The following is a 19,567-nucleotide window of genomic DNA, read 5'->3' on the forward strand; positions in this document are numbered from 1 at the left end:
TCAGGAGATGGAGAACATCCTGGACAACATGGTGAAACCCTTTTCTAACTAAAAATAGAAAAATTAGCCGGGCGTGGTGGCTGGCATCTGTAATCCCAGCTACTCGGGAAGCTGAGGCAGGAGAATCGCTTCAACCAGGGAGTCGGAGGTTGCAGTGAGCTGAGATCACGCCACTACACTGCAGCATGGTGACAGAGCGAGAATCCATCTCAAAAAAAAAAAAAAAAAAAAAAAAAATGAGGGCCTACTGAGTGCCTGGTGCTTTTGAAAGGCACTCAAATTCCAAGATGAATAAAATGGAACAGTTCTATGCCCAAGGAACTACCAAATTACTATATAGTAGATTATATCTTTGGGGTGTTCTTCAAGTACCATGGAAAACTAACCAGACTCGGGGGTCCTAGAAAGGCTTTCTGGAAGATAAATGAGGGAGGGCATCCCAGGCAGGCAGAATAGACAGACAAAAGCCTGGACGAAAGTCCTGGCCTCTGCCCACCTGGGAAAAGCTCCTCAAGTTCTTTTGTTTTGTTTGTTTAGAGACAGGGTCTGCTTCTGTGGCCCAGGCTAGAGTGCAGTGGCACAATCATGGCTTATTGCAGCCTGAAACTCACTATCCATAGAGCCAATCCTGAATCATGCATCATATATCACTGCCTGTATAAGCACTTACTCTTTTTTATTTTTTTGAGAGGGAGTCTCGCTCTGTCCCCCAGGCTGGAGTGCAGTGGCACCATCTCGGCTCACTGCAAGCTCTGCCTCCCAGGTTCACACCATTCTCCTGCCTCAGCCTCCTGAGTGGGTGGGACTGCAGGCGCCTGCCACCATGCCCGGCTAATTTTTTGTATTTTTATTTATTTATTTATTTATTTATTTTTTTGAGACGGAGTCTCACTCTGTCGCCCAGGCTGGAGTGAGTGGTGTGATCTCAGCTCACTGCAAGCTCCGCCTTCTGGGTCTACGCCATTCTCCTGCCTCAGCCTCCCGAGTAGCTGGGACTACAGGTGCCTGCCACCTTGCCCAGCTAGTTTTTTGTATTTTTTTAGTAGAGACGGGGTTTCACTGTGTTAGCCAGGCTGGTCTCGATCTCCTGACCTCGTGATCCGCCTGTCTCAGCCTCCCAAAGTGCTGGGATTACAGGCTTGAGCCACCGCGCCCGGCAATATTTTTAGTAGAGACAGGGTTTCACCGTGTTAGCCAGGATGGTCTCGATTCCCTGACCTCAAGATCCGCCCATCTCGGCCTCCTAAAGTGCTGGGATTACAGGCGTGAGCCACTGAGCCCGGCCAGCACTTATTCTTGAAGGAAAGAACTGCAATGGTTCTTCCTTTATTTGGGCCCAACTGCTTTAAGATGGCTCTGAATGCCCAGGGGATGGAGGGAGGCAGAGGAGGGAGAAGGCCCCAGAGAGCATAGCAGAGGAGGCATTGGCCCACGGCAAGAGGCATTGAGCGCCTCCAAAGCCAAGATGCGAGAGGCATCCCTCAATCTCCAGTTATCTGATTCTGGGAACCTGTAGGCACTTTCAAGCTGGAAGGAAAATGAGTCTGAAGCTTGTTTGCTCCCTGGGGGCAGTTCTGTGATGGTCAGGTTTTGAATATTTGCATATAAATGAAAACCAGAGACAACAGTTACATAAACTCCTAGGTGGGCTGATTTGGGGAGCAGAATTGGAGGAGGATTGAACTTCAACTCCTCTAGAAATCTGCAGAGCAACTTAATGGACTGCAGAGTCTATTCAGAAGGATGGGCTGAGTGGGGTCTGAATACTTGAATTCTCTTTTATCTTTGTTTAGGATGAGAGAAGCTAGGGGTGGATGGAGGTTTCTGGAAGGCTTTTGCACCATGGCCCTCACCCTCTTATTTATGCCCTGCACACTACACTTTACTCTGTAACCCACCCGCTACCACTAAGATAGCAGCCCCTGCCTCCAGTTGACATCAGATGTTGAATTTTTCCAAAGGGCTGGAACTTTTGCAGTTGTCCCTGGTCTGTGACTGTATCACAATGCCAAATCTCTCTCTCTCTCTCTCTCTCTTTTTTTTTTTTTTTTTTTTTTGAGACAGGGTTTTGCTCTGTCATGCAGGCTGGAGTGCAGTGACACAATCGTGGCTCACTGTAGCCTCAACTTCCCAGACTGGAGCAATCCTCCCACCTCTGCCTCCTGAGTAGCTGGGACTGCAGGCATGCACTAATGCCTGTAGCATGTACATAGTAATGCAGCATGCTTGGCTAATTGCTTTTTCTTTTTCTTTTCTTTTCTTTTTTTTTTTTTGAGAGAGTTTTGCTCTTGTCGCCCAGGCTGGAGTGCAATGGCACCATCTTGGCTCACTGCAAACTCCACTTCCCAGGTTCAAGCAATTCTGCCTCAGCCTCCCAAGTCGCTGGGATTACAGGCATCTGCCATCATGCCCACCTAATTTTTTTATTTTTAGTAGAGACAGGATCTCACTATATTGCCAGACTGGTCTCAAACTCCTGACTGTCTTAATTTAATTTAATTTAATAATTGTCTTAATTTAATACTTAATTTAGGAGAGCTAAATAATTAAACATGAGGCCAAAGTACATAAGAAAGCGGCAGTCTTTTATTGCAAATATGCACACACTCTCGGGTGAGGTTCTCTGGTCCTCAGGTATGGGGCCAGGGAAGTCACGCCAGCGCTTTCGGGTGCGGTTCTCCGGTCCACAAGTAGGAGGGGCCGAAGAAGTCACGCCGGCTCCCGCCGGCACCGGACTTTTATACGTTGGTACTGGAAGGGGGAGGGCAGTGGGCGGGATAAGGGCGTGATAGGGGGTCTCCATAGGCGTGGCCGGGTAAGTTTCGATCTCTTCGGATTTACGTCACCTGGTGCCTGCTCGGTTGATCTGCATCTTCCTGGGCGCAGGCTGCATTTTCCCGCACGTGGGAAAGTTGGTGAGGAAGAACCCGGAAGCAACATGGATTGTGCCTTCTTGTTCACCTTCCTCCATCTTGTCCTTTCTCCCTCACCCAAACACTGACCTCAGGTAATCCACCTGCCTTGGCCTCCCAAAGTGCTGAGATTACAGGCGTGGGCTGTGCCCGGCCTTTTTTTTTGTTATTTTGTTTTTTTTTTAAATTTTTTTGTAAAGACGATGTTTTGCTATGTTGCCCAGGCTGGTCTCAAACTCCTGGATTCAAGTGATCCTTCTGCCTTGGCTTCCCAAAATGCTGGGATTACAGGCATGGGCCACCTTGCCCAGTCCTTCAGCACCAAATCTCTAACCTAACCCCATGTTTTATCCCCTTCAACAACCCCATGTGGCCTGTCTCACTCAACATTGCTTCAGAGACCCAGTGTTGTCGCTTAGTACTGCAGGGGGTGCTACTGATAATGTCAGCAGCAGTGATTCCCACGGGTCAGAAGAACTCCATTCTTGCCTCCCGGAGGAAACAGTTCAGCCGAGGGGCATAAGACAGAGTGACAGACTGAGGCAAGTTTTAGAGCAGGAGTTAAAGTTTATTAAAAAGCTTCAGAGCAAGAACAAAAGGAAATACACTACACTTGGAACAGGGGCAACCAAGCAACTTGAGAGATCCACGTGCTCCAACTGACCTTGGCTTGAGGTTTATACATTGGCATGGTTCTGGGGTGTGCATTCCTTCTCCCCTGATTCTTCCCTTGGTGTGGGCTGTCCTTGTGCAGTGGCCTGCGGATACTTGGGAGGGGCCGCGTGAGCAGTGCAGTGTGTTTGCTGAAGTTATGCACATGCTCATTTGAGGCATTCTTCTCTTACCAGTTGAGTGTTCCTAGAGGAAGGTCATATACCACTTAAACTCTGCCATTTTGCCTCTTAGTGCATACGCTTGAGCCCACTCCCCCAACTCCTGAGATGTTATCGGGAAGCTGTAGATCACCAGCGTCAGGTGTTTTCTTTCTTTTTTTTTTTTTAGACAGAATCTTGCTCTGTCACCAGGCTGGAGTGCAGTGGCGTGATCTTGGCTCACTGCAATCTCTGCCTCCTGTGTTCAAGCGATTCCACGGCCTCAACCTCCCGAGTAGCTGGGACTACAGGCACGCACCACCACGCCTGGCTAATTTTTTGTATTTTAGTAGAGATGGGGTTTCACCATGTTGGCCAGGATGGTCTTGATGCCCTGACCTCGTGATCCAGCCGCCTTGGCCTCCCAAAGTGCTGGGATTACAGGCGTGAACCACCGTGCCCGGCCACTAGGTGTTTTCTATCTATTGGGAGACTGCCTTTCCCTGGTGCCTGTTGCAACCAATTTTTATTTTATTTCATTATGTTTTAGATGGAGTCTTGCTCTGTCGCCCAAGCTGGAGTGCAATGGTATGATCTGGGCTCACTGCAACCTTCGTATCCCGGGTTCCAGTGATTCTCCTGCCTCAGCCTCCTGAGTAGCTGAGACTACAGGCACCTGCCATCATGCATAGCTAATTTTTGTATTTTTGTAGAGATGGGGTTTCACCATGTTGGCCAGGCTGGTCTTGAACTCCTGACCTCAGGTGATCTGCCCACCTCGGCCTCCCAAAGTGCTGAGATTATAAGTGTGAGCCACAGCTCCTGGCCCAATTATTATTTTAGAGAGACAGTTTAACAGCTGCCTGACCATCACCTGACAGTTGCCTGATCATCACCTGACATTCCTAGGGGGAGGGTAGTCCTCTTCTGCCCTGCTCACATCTGCCTAACTACCTATTCTGACAGTACGGCGCTGTTTTGGAATTTTAGGTTAAAAACTGAACTCTCCAGTGATGGAGAAATAAAGAATGTTTCAACTGAATTGTCAGGACAACTGGTGACCAGATAGATACACATGTATCTTTCTTGAATTGGGCCTCATGTAGAAAAGATTGTTCATTGTGAACCCCACGCCTGTTTTACTGCCGTCTCTCAAAGTTTCACAGAAGAGGCACAAAGGTCCCTTAGTAGTCAAGACCTTGAAGCTCAAGGATGTGTCCTATTTATTCCTGGAGCTGCCACACTGCAGACATTCAGTAAACATGACGGTCTATTTAGGAGAGAAGAAGCCACCCACATTCTCTGGGTCAATTTCTCCCTCATGCTTTCCCTTTCTGCATAACGCCATAGCTTCTGGTGTCACACCTGCAAAACCAAACCAAACAAGCTTCCCCATAAGCCATCCCTGCCCCACTTTCTTTCTCTCATTTGCCCCTGCCATCCACCTTAGCTACTGTTCTGTCTTTCTAGAAAAAGAGATTAGCTCCATTTCCCCTATTCACTCCCTACACCCCAACATCACAAAATCTTTCAGCTTCTATTATTCACAGAAACCATATTCACTACATTGATCAGTAGCCTTTTTTTTTTGTAGTTGCCTCTTAATTGAGAAACCAGCAGGGCCCCTTACTGTCACTTAGCTTATATTGCTGTTGACTATTTTGCCTTGAAATGCTTCTATAGGCTGGGCTCATTGGCTCATGTCTATAATCCCAGCACTTTGGGAGGCCGAGTGGGACGGATCACTTGAGGTCAGGAATTCGAGATCAGCCTGGCCAAAATGGCGAAACCCTGTCGCTACTAAAAATACAAAAATTAGCTGGACTTGGTGGCACATGCCTGTAATCCCAGATACTCAGAGGTGGAGGCAGGAGAATCACTTGAACCTGGGAGGTGGAGGCTGCAGTGAGCCAAGATTGCACCACTGCACTCCAGCCTGGGAGACAGAGTGAGACTCCGGTAAGAAAAAGAAGGAAAGGGAAAGGGAAAGGGAAAGGGAAAGGGAAAGGGAAAGGAGGGGAGGGGAGGGGAGGGAAGGGAAGGGAAGGGAAGGAGAAAGAAAGAAATGCTTCTATAGTATCTTTTCCGACAACACACTGTCCTGGTTCTCCAAGGACCTTTTCAGGCCAAGTCCCCTCTCACCCTCAGGCTCCTTCAGAGCCTCCTTTAATTCCACTCCTACCCCAATAACATAGGCATTACTGAGGGTCCTAGTAAATTAAACTAAGTTTGGCCAGAGGCTGCCTCCTTACCTTGAGTTCCTACTGAAAGAACTGCAACCTAACTTCAGCAGGTAAACTGAGAGCCTAATATAGAAGTTTTGTTTTGTAACAAATAGCTAAGTGTCAGCCAAGCACAGCAGCTGAGCTTCAGTCAGTCACAGGCTACCAGCTGATCAGATCATGTCTTAATACTGAGCTGTAACCGATCAAGCTGTTTTCCACACCTCATTTCTGTTTTTTCTGTCTATAAGTGATCCCTGCCTACCTTACATACTGGAGCTCTCTGAAGCTCTGCTTGTTCCCAGTGCCACCCGATTCAGGAATTGTTCTTTAGGCTGGGCATGGTGACTCACATCGGTAATCTCAGCACTTTGGGAGGCCAAGGTGGGTGGATCATCTGAGGTTGGGAGTTCGAGACCAGGCTGACCAACATGGAGAAACCCCATCTCTACTGAAAATACAAACTTAGCCAGCTGTGGTGGTGCATGCCTGTAATCCCAGTTACTCGGGAGGCTGAGGCAGGAGAATCGTTTGAACCTGGGATGCAGAGGTTTCAGTGAGCCAAGATTGTGCCGTTGCACTCCAGCTGGGGCAACAAGAGCAAAACTCTGTCTCAAAAAAAAAAAAAAAAAAAGAAAGAAAAGAAAAGAAATAAATGAATAAAAGCTGGGCATCATGGCATGTGGCATGTGGTCCTAGCTACTCAGGAGGGTCCCTTGAGCCCAGGAGTTTGAGGCTGTGGTGAGCTAGGATTGCGCCACTGCACTCCAGCCTGTGCGACTGAGTGAGACCAGTCTCTAAAAAATAATATATATTTTTAAGGAATCATTATCTGTTAAATTACCCTCTGTTAAATTTAATTTGTCTAGAGTTTTTCTTTCAATAGTTCAGTTGCTCCTCTCCCCTCCCTCCCCTTGCCAGAATTTTGCTCCTGAAAATGTAGGAGCACACTTTGCCAGCAGCACTGTCCTTACTGAGAGCTTTATAGAAATGCAGAATCTTAGGCCCTACCTCAGGCTTTCTGCATCAGAATCTGCATTTTGTTTTTGTTTTTTGTTTTTGTTTCTTTTTGAGATAGAGTCTGTCTCTGTCACCCAGGCTAGAGTGCAGTGGTGCGATCTCGGCTCACTGCAACCTCTGCCTCCTGGGTTCGATTGACTCTTCTGCCTCAGCCCCCTGAGCAGCTGGGATTACAAGTGCTCACCACCATGCCCAGCTAATTTTTGTAGTGTTTTTTTTTTTTTTTTGAGACGGAGTCTCGCTCTGTCGCCCAGGCTGGAGTGCAGTGGAGCAATCTCGGCTCACTGCAAGCTCCGCCTCCTGGGTTCACGCCATTTTCCTGCCTCAGCCTCCTGAGTAGCTAGCTGGGACTACAGGCACCTGCCACCACCCCCGGCTAATTTTTTTGTATTTTTAGTAGAGACGGGGTTTCACTGTGTTAGCCAGGATGGTCTCGATCTCCTGACCTCGTGATCCGCCCGCCTCAGCCTCCCAAAGTGCTGGGATTACAGACGTGAGCCACTGCGCCCGGCCAATTTTTGTAGTTTTAATAGAGACGGGGTTTCACCATGTTGGCCAGGCTGGTCTCAAAATTCCTGACTTCAAGTGATCCACCCACCTAGGCTTCCCAAAGTGCTGGGATTACAGGCCTGAGCCACCATGCCTGGCCTTTTTTTTTTATTTTTATGTTTTGAGACTTGGTTTTGCCATGCTGCTCAGGCTGGTCTTGAACTCCTGAGCTCAAGTGATCTACCCACTTCAGCCTCCCAAAGTGCTAGGACTACAGGCATGTGCCACCACGTCCAGCTATTTAAAAATATATATTTTTTGTAGAGATGGGGGTCTCACTATGTTGCCCAGGCTTGTCTTAAAGTCCTCCTGCCCAGGCTGGTCTTAAAGTCCTCCCAAAACACTGGGATTACAGGCATGAGCCACCGTGCCTGGCCTAAGTTATAATAATTTTTTAAAAAATTGCTTACTGGTTGAGAACATAGGCTCTAGAATTAAACTTCCTGGATTCCAGTTCTGGCTATGCTTTTCACTAGTTGGTGACCTTGAATATCTTGCTTAACTCCTCCATACCTTGGTTTCTTAATGTAGAAAATGGAAATAATAATTATTCATACTTCATACATTTTTGGTTTTGGTTTTATTTTTTGAGATAGGGTCTCATTCCCATCACCCAGCCTGGATGCAGTGGCGTGATCATGGCTTGCAGCAGCCTCAACTTCCCAGGCTCAGGTGATCCTCAGCCTCCCGAGTAGCTGGGACCACAGACAGGAGCTATCACACCCGGCTAATTTCTTGTCTTTTTAGTAGAGATGAGGTTTTGCCACATTGGCCAGGCTGATCTCGAACTCCTGACCTCAAGTGATCTGCCCACCTCTGCCTTCCAAAATGCTGGGATTATAGGCATGAGCCACCTCTCCTGGTTCGGGTTTTGTGAAGATTAAATTAGCTGATACCTATAAACTAACTGCTTAGGAGAATGTCTGACACATTTTGTGATGTTGATGATAACTTACATTAACATGCATGCCTTGTAGGATCCCCTACTTTGACCCTGATTCTCCTACTTTACTAGCTGTTGGACTTTCAGCATGCTTCTTAAATTCTCTAAGTCCTGGCTTCTTATCTGTAAGTGGGAATAATAACACAGATAATACTTATTATATTAGATTGTAATGGAAAATAAATTAGATCATTCATGTACAGTGCTTATAATAAGTGCTTGACAATATGAAGGGTTAGTTTTTTTTTGTTTTGTTTTGTTTTTGAGGCAGTCTTGCTCTGTCTCCCAGGCTGGAGTACAGTGGCACGATCTCAGCTCACTGCAACCTCTGCCTCCCAGGTTCCAGCAATTCTCTGCTTCAGCCTCCTGAGTAGCTGGGATTACAGGCATGTGTCAGCACGTCCAGCTAATTTTTTGCATTTTTAGTAGAGATGGGGTTTCACCATGTTGGCCAGGCTGGTCTTGAACTCCTGACCTCAAGTGATCTGCTTGCCTGGGCCTCCCAAAGTGCTGGGATTACAGGGGTGAGCCACCTTGCCCAGTCAAAAAAAGGTTTTTTGTAAGATAAGGTCTTGCTATGTTGCCCAGGCTGATCATGACTTCCTGGGTTCAAGTGATCCTCCTGCCTCAACCTCCCGAGTAGCTAGACTACAGACACGCCACCCAGCTAATTTAATTTTTTTTTTTTTGGTAGAAACAGGGTCATGCTACACTGCCCAGGCTGGTCTCAAACTCCTGGCTTCAAGCAGTCCTCCTGCCTTGGCCTCCTAAAATGCTGGGATTACAGGTATAGGTCACCATGCCTGGCCTAATATGAAGGTTTTTTGTGTTTTTTTTGAGACAGAGTCCCACTCTGTCACCCAGGCTGGAATGCAGTGGCTCAATCTAGGTCCACTGCAACCTCCGCCTCCCAGGTCCAAGCAATTCTCCTGCCTCAGCCTCCTGAGCAGCTGGGATTACAGGAGCCTGACACGATGCTCAGCTAATTTTTTTTTTTTTTTTTTTTTTTTTTGAGACGGAGTCTCACTCTTGTTGCCCAGGCTGGGGTGCAATGGCACGATCTTGGCTCACTGCAACCTCCGCCTCCTGGGTTCAAGTGATTCTCCTGCCTCAGCCTCCCAAATAGCTGGGATTACAGGCATGCACCACCATGCCCGGCTAATTTTTGTATTTTTAGTAGGGATGGGGTTTCTCCATGTTGGTCAGGCTAGTCTTCAACTCCCGACCTCAAGTGATCCACCCGCCTCAGCCTCCCAAAGTGCTGGGATTACAGGTATGAGCCACTGTGCCTGGCCCAATTTTTGTATTTTTAATAAAGATGGGGTTTTGCCATGTTGACCAGGCTGGTCTTGAACTCCTGATGTCAAGTGATCTGCCTGCCTCAGCCTCCCAAAGTGCTGGGATTACAAGAGTGAGCCACTGCGCCCGGCCTTAAATTTTTTAATAAATTGAAACAAACTGAATAATAATGTCTATTTCACAGGTTACTGTGGAGATAAAATGAGAGTACTTTGAAAACTTTAATTTGAAAGCTTTACTTTGAAAGCTTTAGCACTAAATGATGCACTAGTTATGTCAATCCATTTCCACTAGATGGCAGTAGACATCGCCAAAACCAGCTTAGCTCTACTAGCTGTTGGAGAACGTACATTTTTAGGAAATGACTTAACTAGTCTTGGATTTGTGATTATATTGAAATGTTGGAGTTTTGATTTCAAATGAATGGACTACCTGCTTGAGCTTAGAAATATTTTTGCTTGATGTGGATTGTGAAAAATGATTATTCTTAATATAGAGCCTGTTCCATACCCCTCTCCCTCAGTTTCCATCTTCATCTTTGGATGTGCACATCTTTGTTTTTCATCTTTGTTTTTGAGACAGAGTCTTACTCTGTTGCCCAGGCTGGAACGCAATGGCGTGATCTCGGCTCACTGCAACTTCTGCCTCCTGGGTTCAATCGATTTTCCTGCAATCCCATCACTATGGGAGGCTGAGGATTGAGCCACTGCATTCCAGCCTGGGTGACAGAGTGGGACTCTGTCTCAAAAAAAAAACAAACCAAAAAACCTTTGTATTAGGCCAGGCATGGTGACCTATACCTGTAATCCCAGCATTTTAGGAGGCCAAGGCAGGAGGACTGCTTGAGGCCAGGAGTTTGAGACCAGCCTGGGCAGTGTAGCATGACCCTGTTTCTACAAAAAAAAAAAAAAAAAAAAATTAAATTAGCTGGGTGGCGTGTCTGTAGTCTAGCTACTCGGGAGGTTGAGGCAGGAGGATCACTTGAACCCAGGAAGTCATGATCAGCCTGGGCAACACAGCAAGACCTCATCTTACAAAAAACCTTTTTTTGACTGGGCAAGGTGGCTCACCCCTGTAATCCCAGCACTTCAGTGCTGGGATTACAGGGGTGAGCCACCGCACCTGGCCTGGAGATATCTTTTCTACCCAACAAAATCATTTGCCACTTATTTTCCATAAGCTAACATCTAACTTTACAGACTCTGGGCCCTATCAATGGTAAATAAATGAAATGAAATGACTTCCTCTGGAATCAGATAACTTTCATGCCGGCCTTTTAGACAGTACTCTAGTATGACTTTGAAAGGACATACTTGGGCCGGGCACGGTGGCTCATGACTGTAATTCTAGCACTTTGGGAGGCCGAGGTGGGCAGATCACAAGGTCAAGAGATCGAGACCATCCTGGCCAACATGGTGAAACTCTGTCTCTACTAAAAATACAAAAAATTAGCTGGGCGTAAACCGGGTGCGGTGGCTCACGCCCATAACCCCAACACTTTGGGAGGCCGAGGCAGGCGGATCATGGGATCAGGAAACCGAGACCATCCTGGCTAACATGGTGAAACTCCATCTCTACTAAAAATACAAAAAATTAGCCGGACATGATGGCAGGTGCCTGTAGTCCCAGTTACTGGGGAGGCTGAGGCAGGAGAATGACATGAACCTGGGAGGAGGAGCTTGCAGTGAGCCGAGTTTGCGCCACTGCACTCCAGCCTGGACAACAGAGCGAGACTCCATCTCAGGAAAAAAAAAAAAAAAAAAAATTGCTGGGTGTGGTGGCATGTGCCTGTAGTCTCAGCTACTCAGGAGGCTGAGGCAGGAGAATTGCTTGAAACCACTGGAAAGCAGAGGTTACAGTGAGCCGAGATCACGTCACTGCACTCCAGTCTGGGCAAGGAAAGCAAAACTCTGTCTCAAAAAATAAATAAATAAAATAAAATAAAATAAAGAAAGGACATATTTGGAGGACACATTAGGATAATTTTTCTTAAATGTTTAAACTTGGTGCCAGAGGCAATACGGAACATACATGTTGGGTTGCCAACTTGATCGACAATTGCATTTCAATTATGTTAGCTTCAGGGTTAAAGTTTCTATCTACACCACAGAGCCTAATGGTAAAGAAAACCACATTGAATTAGGCTTGCCTTTTATTTATTTTTTGTAGAGATAGGGCTCTCACAATGTTGCCCAGGTTGGTCTCAAATTCTGGCCTCAAGCTATCCTCCTATCTCTGCCTCCCAAAGTGCTGGGATTAGAACACCTGGCCAAATTCTGTGTTTTGACCACTGTATTTTCCTAGCTATTTTCCAGCTAATCAGAAGCACATACAAGTCAAAAATACCCAGGACACATAATTTCACAATGCTGTGTAGAAAGCAAGGCAAGAAAGGTTATATTAACGTTTAATTCTATGTCATATCATTGTCTTGTTTACGGTGAGCATATTTTGTAAAATAATTGGGATGCCTACTCTGACAAAATGTTATTTTAATTTTTCTCATAGAAACCTTGGAATCTTTTAGATGAAAGTTTCACAAATGTCTAAACATTAAATTACATTACGTTTAAATTGCCCTTCATTGTAGAATATAATAAAATTACCTGTTCTTTTTTCTTTTCTTTTCTTTTCTTTTTTGAGAAGGAGTTTCGCTCTTGTTGCCCAAGCTGGAGTGCAATGGCCAGATCTTGGCTCATTGCAATCTCTGCCTCCCGGGTTCAAGCAATTCTCCCGCCTGAGCCTCCCAAGTAGCTGGGATTACAGGCATGTGCCACCATGCCCAGCTAATTTTGTATTTTTTTTTTTAGTAGGGATGGGATTGCTCCATGTTAGTCAGGCTGGTCTCAAACTTCTGACCTCAGGTGATCCACCAGCCTACGGCCTCCCAAAGTGCTGGGATTACAGGCCTGAGCCACCGCACCCGGCTAAAATTACCTATTCTTAATACTTAGACTTAAGGCCACTACGATTTACTAGAATAACATTAATTACTCAGGTTCATTTAAATCATGATGATGTTAAAGAAGGAAAAGAGACTCTGTATGCTCAGAATATTTTGAATTACATACCTTTATGGCTGAACACAGTGGTTCATGCCTATAATTCCAACACTTTGGGAGGCTGAGGTAGGGGAATCACTTGAGGTCAAGCCAACATGGTGAAACCTCATCTGTACACAAATATAAAAATTAGCCAGGTGTGGTGGCGCTGGCCCGTAGTCTTAGCTATTTGGGAGGTGGAGACATGAGAATTGTTTGAACCCGGGAGGCGGAGGTTGCAGTGAGCCGAGATCGTGCCACTGCACTCCAGCTTGGGGAACACAGCGAGACTCTGTCTCAAAAACAACAACAACAACAACAACAACAACAAAACCCAAAAAACGAAGGCCAGGCGCGCTGGCTCACGCCTGTAATCCTAGCACTTTGGGAGGCCGACATGTGTGGATCATGAGGTCAAGAGATCAAGACCATCCTGGCCAACATGGTAAAATCCATCTCTACTAAAAATACAAAAATTAGCTAGGCATGGTGGCGTGTACCTGTAGTCCCAGCTACTTGGGAGGCTGAGGCAGGAGAATAACTTCAACCCAGAAGGCAGAGAGCCAAGATCAGGCTGGAATGAAGACTCTAGCCTGTTGACAGAGCAAGACTCTGTCTCAAGAAAAAAAAAAAAAAAGAATTATGTCCCTTTACTATTCAGATTCTATAGATAATTTTCAGAGCTTCACCTTTATATTTTGAGATGATAGTAGACTTGCGTGTAGTTGTTAGAAAACAGTATAGTAATATCTTGCGTAACTATAATGTAGAAAACAGGAAACTGACAATACAGTCTACTAACTTTAATCAGATTTCACCAGTTTTACCAATGTTCATGTGTGCGTGTTTGTGCGTATATTTAATTCTATGCAATTGTATCCACATTTGAAGATTCCTGTGACCACCAACCCCGTGAAGATACATAACAGAATAAAAAAAACCCAGGGTTTACTTTCTTTTTCTTTTTTTTCTTTTTTTTAAAAAAAGGGCTGGTCGTGGTAGCTCACACCTGTAATCCCAGCACTTTGGGAGGCTGAAGTGGGCGGATCACCTGAGGTCAGTAGTTTGAGACCAGCCTGGCCAACATGGCAAAACCCTGTCTCTACTGAAAATAGAAAAATTAGCCTGGCGTGGTGGTGCACGCCTGTAATCTCAGCTACTTGGGAGGCTGAGGTAGGAGAATCACTTGAACCCAGGAGGCGGAGGTTGCAGTGAAATGAGATTGCGCAACTGCACTCCAGCCTAGGTCACAGAGAGAGACTCCATCTCAAAAACAAAAATAAAAAACAGCCACCGCGTCTGGCCTGCTTTGATTGATTGATTGATTGATTGTGGGTTTTTTTTTTTTTTTTTTTTTGACACGGAGTCTCACTCTGTCACTTAGGCTGGAGTGCTGTGGCACAATGTCGGCTCACTGCAACCTCTGTCTCCTGGGTTCAAGTGATTATTCTGCCTCAGCTTCCCGAGTAGCTGGGACTGCAGGCATGTTCCACCACACACCTGGCTAATTTTTGTAGTTTTAGTAGAGATGGGGTTTCACCATGTTGGTCAGGCTGGTCTCGAACTCCCGACCTCAAATGATCCACCTGACTTGTTCTCCCAAAGTGCTAGGATCACAGGCACGAGCCCCTACCCCTGGCCCCAAGTTTTCTTTTTTGTGGGATAAATGCCCAAGAGTGCAATTACTGAGTCATATGTCATGTGGTATTTGTATGTTTAGATTTTTTTCTTTTTTTTTTTTTTTTTTCGAGACAGTCTCACTCTGTCACCCAGGCTGGAATGCAATGGTGCGATCTCGGCTCACCACAACCTCCGCCTCCCAGGTTCAAGGGATTCTCCCTGGCTCAGCCTTCTCAGTAGCTGGGATTACAGGCACCCGCCACCAAGACCAGCTAATTTTTGTATTTTCAGTAGAGACAGAGTTTTGCCATGTTGGCCAGGCTGGTCTCAAACTCCAACCTCAGGTGATCCACCCGCCTTGGCCTCTCAAAGTGCTGGGACTGCAAGCGTGAGCCACCGCGCCCAACCACTTAGATTGTTAAGAAGCTGCCAAACTCTATTCCAGAGCAACCATACTATTTTATTTTATTTTATTATTTTATTTATTTTTTGAGATGGAGTCTCGCTCTGTCACCCAGGCTGGAGTGCAGTGGCTCGATCTCAGCTCAGTGGAACCTCCACCTCCTGGGTTCAAGCGATTCTCCTGCCTCAGCCTCCTGAGTGGCTAGGATTACAGGCGTGCGCCACCACGCCCATCTAATTTTGTGTTTTCAGTAGAGACAGGAGTTCACCATGTTGGCCAGGCTGGTCTTGAACTCCTGACCTCAGGTGATCTGCCCACTTCAGCCCCTGAAAATGCTGGGATTATAGGCACGAGCCACCGCGCCCAGGCTATTTATTTATTTATTTATTTTTTTGAGGTGGAATCTCATTCTGTCGCCCAGACTGGAGTACCGTGGTGCGATCTCAGCTCATGGCAACTTCTGCCTCCCGGGTTCAAGTGATTCTCCTATCTCAGCCTCCTGAGTAGCTAGGATTACAGGCGCACGCCATCATGCCCGGCTAATTTTTGTATTTTTAGTGAAGATGGGGTTTCACCATGTTGGCCAAGCTGGTCTTGTACTTCTAACCTCAAATGATCCACCCTCCTCAGCCTCCCAAAGTGCTGGGATTACAGGCGTGAGCCACCGTGCCCGGCCAGAGTAGGTGTACTATTTCACATTTCTGTGAACAATGAGTAATCCACTTTTTCCACATCCTTGCCAGCATTTGATATTACTACTGTTTTTTATTTTAGTCATTCTGACAGGTGTGTAGTGTTATTGCAGTTTTTATTTTGCATTTCCCTAATGGCTTACAATGTTATGCTCATCTGCCACCTGTATATCCTCTCCAGGGTAATGTCTATTCATATCTTTTTGCCCACTTTCTAATCATGTATATTTTTTTATTCTTGGTTTCGAGATCTCTTTATATATTTTAGACAAAATATGTTCTCCTGGTCTACAATTTCTCCTTTTAGCGCTCTCTTTCTCTTTTTTTTTTTGTTTGAGATGGTGTCTTGCTGTTGCCCAGGCTGGAGTGCAGTGGCGCTATCCCAGCTTACTGCAATCTCTATCTCCCAGGTTCAAGTGATTCTTGTGCCTTAGCCTTCTGCCTTTTTTGTTTGTTTGTGTTTAGAGATGGAGTGTCCCTGTGTTGCCCAGGCTGAAGTGCAGTGGCTATTCACAGGTGAGATCATTAAGCACTACAGCCTCAAACTTCTTTTTTGTTTTTGAGACGGAGTTTCGCTCTTGTTGCCCAGGCTGGAGTGCAATGATGTGATCTCGGCTCACTGCAACCTCCGCCTGCCAGGTTTAAGTGATTCCCCTGCCTCAGCCTTCCAAGTAGCTGGGATTAAAGGGATGTGCCACCACACCCAGCTAATTTTGTATTTCCAGTAGAGATGAGGTTTCTCCATGTTGGTCAGGCTGGTCTCGAACTCCTGACCTCAGGTGATCTGCCCACCTCAGTTTCCCAAAGTGCTGGGATTACAGGTGTGAGCCACCATGCCCGGTCTATACTAGAGCCTCAAACTTCTGAGCTCAAGTGATCCTTCTGCCTCAGCCTCCCGGGTAGCTGACATTACAGGTGCTTGCCACTGAGCCTTGCTACTTTTCATCTTCTGTTTTTTTTTTTTTTTTTTTTTTCCCGAGAGTTTCACTCTATTGCCCAGGCTGGAGTGCAACGGCATGATCTTGGTTCACCGCAACCTCCACCTCCCGGGTTCAAGTGATTCTCTTGCCACAACCTCCTGGCATGTGCCACCAAGCCCGACTAATTTTTTGTGTTTTTAGTAGAGACAGGGTTTCACCACGTTGGCCAGGCTGGTCTCAAACTCCTGACCTCAGGTGATCCGCCCACCTTGGCCTCCCAAAGTGCTGGGATTATAGGCGTGGGCCACTGCACCCAGCCTCATCTTCTGCATAGGATTTTTTTTTTTTTTTTCCCCAAAGCAAATGCTTTCTCCTATGCTCTTCTCTAAAATTTTAAAGTTTCATATTTTGAGTCTATGTTTCATTTTGAGCTAATTTTAGTATAACAGAGCTTGCTTTTTTATGCCTATGGCTGCATTTCAAAAGCCTAGAATTGATTATTAAACAGGTATCGGATAATATGCTTTGATGGGGTTAGTAATAAGATCTTAGTAGGCTGTAGCATGAGAAACAGTGAAAGCTCCTCTGTAAGCCCCTATGATGACAAGGGGAGCAGCAGGAACTGACAGAAAACTAAAATTGAAAGTCAGACTTCTACAGGCAGAATTAGCTAGATAATTCATGATTAAAAAAACATGATTTTAAAGGTAGTGACCAGATAATAAGACTGAAAAAAATTTTTTATTTTGCCTAAATTGTCTAGACACTTTATCAATTTTTTTAAAATTCATTTTGAGCTATGGTGACCTAAGCAGCAATGAATACCTAAAAAATGACTAAAAACCAAACCACAAGGATTAACCACAAAACAGATCTCTTAGCTTGCACCTGGTTTTACCCTCTAACAAACACGCCAGTGGTCTGCATGGCCATTTTTGGGGTATGTTTGGCTTAAGGTCAGTAAACTAAGGCCCATAATCTAAACACGGCCTGCTGCCTATTTTTGTAAAGTCTTATTAGAATATAGCCATGCCAGCTGGGCACAGTGGCTCATGCCTATAATCTTAGCACTCTGGGAGGCTGAGGCAGGCAGATCACTTGAGCTCTGGAGTTTGAGACCAGCCTGGGCAACACGGCAGAACCCTGTGCATTAGTCTGTTTTTACAGTGCTGATAAAGACATACCTGAGACTGGGAAGAAAAGTTTAATTGGACTTAGAGTTCCACATGGCTGGGGGGCCTCACAATCATGGTGGGAGGTGAAAGGCATTTCTTACATGGTGGCAGCAAGAGAAAAAATGAGGAAGCAAAAGTGGAAACTCCTGATAAACCCATCAGATCTCCTGGACTTATTCACTATCATGAGAACAGCATGGGAAAGACTGGCCCCTATGATTCAATTATCCCCCTGGGTCCCTCCCACAACATTTGGGAATTCTGGGACATACAATTCAAGTTGAGATTTGAGTGGGGACACAGCCAAACCATATCACCTACTTCTACAAAAACTACAAAAATATTAGCTGGGTGTGGTGGTGCATGCCTGTAGTCCCAGCTACTTGCAGGGCTGAGGTGGGAGGAGGCTGAGGTTGAGGCTGCAGTGAGCCGAGATCACGCCACTGTACTCCAGCCTGGGTGACAGAGCAAGACCTTCTCTCAAAAAAACAAAACAAAACAAAACAAAACAAGAATACAGTCATGCCCATTCATTGAGTTATAGTCTATGTCTCCTTTTGCACTACAATGACAGAGTTTAGCTGTGACAAGAAGTCTACGGTACTTACTATCTGGCCCTTTACAGAAAATGTTTTTTGACCGTTGTTCTTGGCTCACAAATGCTGAGACAACATGTGAAAAGCACCATTATAGAAAATATTTCTAAGGTATAACTATCAATGTTACTGTTTTTTTTTTTTGAGACAAGTTCTCACTCCTATCACCCAGGCTGAAATGTAGTGGTGTGATCATGGCTCACTGTAGCCTCCACCTCCCAGGCTCAGGTGATCCTCCCACCTCAGCCTCCTGAGTAGCTGGGACTACAGGTGCGCACCACCACACTAGGCTAATTTTTGTATTTTTTGTAGAGACAGGGTTTTGTCACCATGTTGCCTCCCTTCCTCTGCCCTCCCCGCATCACCTGTGAGTGGTGCTGGCACTCCAACTCCTGGGCTCAAGCAATCTGCCTCCCTCTGCCTCCCAAAGTGCTGGGATTACAGGCATGAGCCATCCTGCCAGTCAGTCAGCTCTTCGAAACAAAATAACGTAAAGGCAGCTGTATCCACACACATCACATTTATAAGAAATCTATCTTGAGGTGTAAATGGCTTTTCTTCTGAAGCCGAAATTCTTACTCACACAACTCTGAGCATTACCCCTGAGTCTGGGGTCAGATTTGTGTTCCCAGAGCATCAAAGGTGTTCGTAAGCAAGTGCACATGTCATTTGGTAACAGACATCCAACAGAGTTGAGAAAGCTTTATATATAAATTATATTTTATCAATTCTTGATAAGAATCTTCAGCAAAATGACCTATGACCATTTTATGACTGTTGTTCAAAGAACTGAATGTGATGTGACTTAGAAAAGTACTAACACTCATTTCAAATTTACCCCTTGGCCTCAGCAGGATACCAGCCAGAACTCAGCCATGTGTGGTGCCAAGTGGAGTTGAAAACTGCACAGTGTCTTCTTGTTCCAGCCCTTGAGGTTGCTAAGGTCAAGGGGTGGGCATGGGAACATGCCAGTCATAAGGTGATTCTCCATCAGCTCTACACCTCCCCTTCTATACTCTGCTATGTGGTGCCAGGTCTCAGCAGACCTCATTTCTGCTTTTCCAGCTGGCTTCTGGAAGGTTATGCCCATAGGGTCCGTGAGGGGAACACCAGAAGGCAGGAGGAGGGAGAAGGGACTGGCTCCTGCCTGCTGGCTGTTCCTTTCAGCAGTGCCACAGCAACGACTCTTCATCACTCTGACAAAATCAGCTGGCTCCAGTCTCCAGCATTTTTTTTTTTTTTTTGAGACAGAGTTTCACTCTGTTGCCCAGGCTGCAGTGCAGTGGTGTGCTTGGCTCACTACAACCTCCACCTCCCGGGTTCAAGAAATTCTCATGCCTCAGCCTCCTGAGTACATACAGGA

Source organism: Macaca fascicularis, chromosome 5 (assembly GCF_037993035.2).
Source record: "Macaca fascicularis isolate 582-1 chromosome 5, T2T-MFA8v1.1".
Classification (NCBI taxonomy): domain Eukaryota; kingdom Metazoa; phylum Chordata; class Mammalia; order Primates; family Cercopithecidae; genus Macaca; species Macaca fascicularis.